At 41.1% G+C, this 1,330-nt stretch overlaps 1 protein-coding gene across 11 annotated transcripts in view; it reads right to left on the reverse strand.

Moving 5' to 3' along the window:
• LRBA (LPS responsive beige-like anchor protein) overlaps positions 1-1,330 on the reverse strand; it is a 760,533-nt gene that overhangs the window by 700,629 nt on the left and 58,574 nt on the right. The gene's annotated exons all lie outside the window — the stretch shown is intronic.

Below are 1,330 nucleotides of genomic sequence, written 5' to 3' on the forward strand. Positions count from 1 at the left end.
AGGGCCACCATTAATAATCTGACACATATCAGTTTACATGAAAATTTTATATACAGCAGTCCCTAAATGGAGAAAAATGGATTTTTTACTCATGCCTTCTGCTACTTTGAAAACAATACTCTCTTGCTTATTAAAACCAATTTTAGATAACATTTATTGGCACCATATTTGCAACGTGAATATACATGCGATTTAATCAGAGACCTTCATAATTAAATGTTTCTGATCACCTAATAAGCATCTAGCTTATTGATCTTTGGCTTACTTGACCTTCTAACTTTCCAAATTCAGAAGTAGCTTTTCACAAACTTGAGGGTAACACAAAAAAAAGTTTACTTCTCTCTTGAGTTTAGAGCTCTCACCTAGAATTGCACCTACTGGAAATCCCACCATCCTGTGATAGCTTAAGGAATAGAACGAACAGATTTCAAACTTTCCATGGGCTATAGCCCATGTTTCTAGCTCCAAGATAAAGCATACTGCAGCTTTCGAAAGTCGTCATTTTGTTTTCATAACTTATCAAAAAAACAGCTTTTAGGTCATTTATAGAACACTTAATGATCCTCCACATACTGTACAGGTGGACCCAAAGAAACTAAAATACCAGGCTCTACAGGAAGGAAGCAACAAAATCCCTGTACAACTCTAAAATATTTGTAGAACATCTTACTGCAGTGAGGTATACATGTTAATGCAGTCTGGTCTGACTACTTCATTGGCTCTAGTATAAGAGGCCTGGCACAACTGATTTATGAGATGACATAGCTGTGCCCAAACTTCTACTTCTGCAGGCCAGATAAGTGACATGGAGGTGGTCCACAGGCCAAATCCTGCATGTCCCAATCCAGCCCCATTCCACACTACCCAATCTCAACCCATGCTCTCCCAATCCAAACCCATCCTGTGCCAGCCCGATCTGGTGTGTAGGGCCATGTTATCTGGTCCACAGAACTCCCCACAGGTCTGGAAATTTGACAGCAGGGGAACAGCAATTGACATTGCAACTGCTCATTTGGTACCAAATTTCCAGACCATTGGAAAGCTATGGGGGCTGAATGATACTGCTCCACAGCCCAAGAATTGAACACCCCTGAATTAACACAATCAACTGAATTCAAGAGGACATAACCATATAGTTATTATCTACGTGTATGAATTTAAAAATAAGTGTTTAGGTGGATGGAAGAAATTAAAACAAAGTGACAACAAGCAGTAATGGGCTGCTCAACATAGGACTCCCAAGCCACATACCGCACAAGTCAAACTATGGGGGGTGGGCCTTCCCCACTGCACAGGCTCCACTAGTGGCATACCCCCTCCCCCTGCTCAT

Source organism: Gavialis gangeticus, unplaced genomic scaffold (assembly GCF_001723915.1).
Source record: "Gavialis gangeticus isolate Ggan-Ray unplaced genomic scaffold, GavGan_comp1, whole genome shotgun sequence".
NCBI lineage: Eukaryota > Metazoa > Chordata > Crocodylia > Gavialidae > Gavialis > Gavialis gangeticus.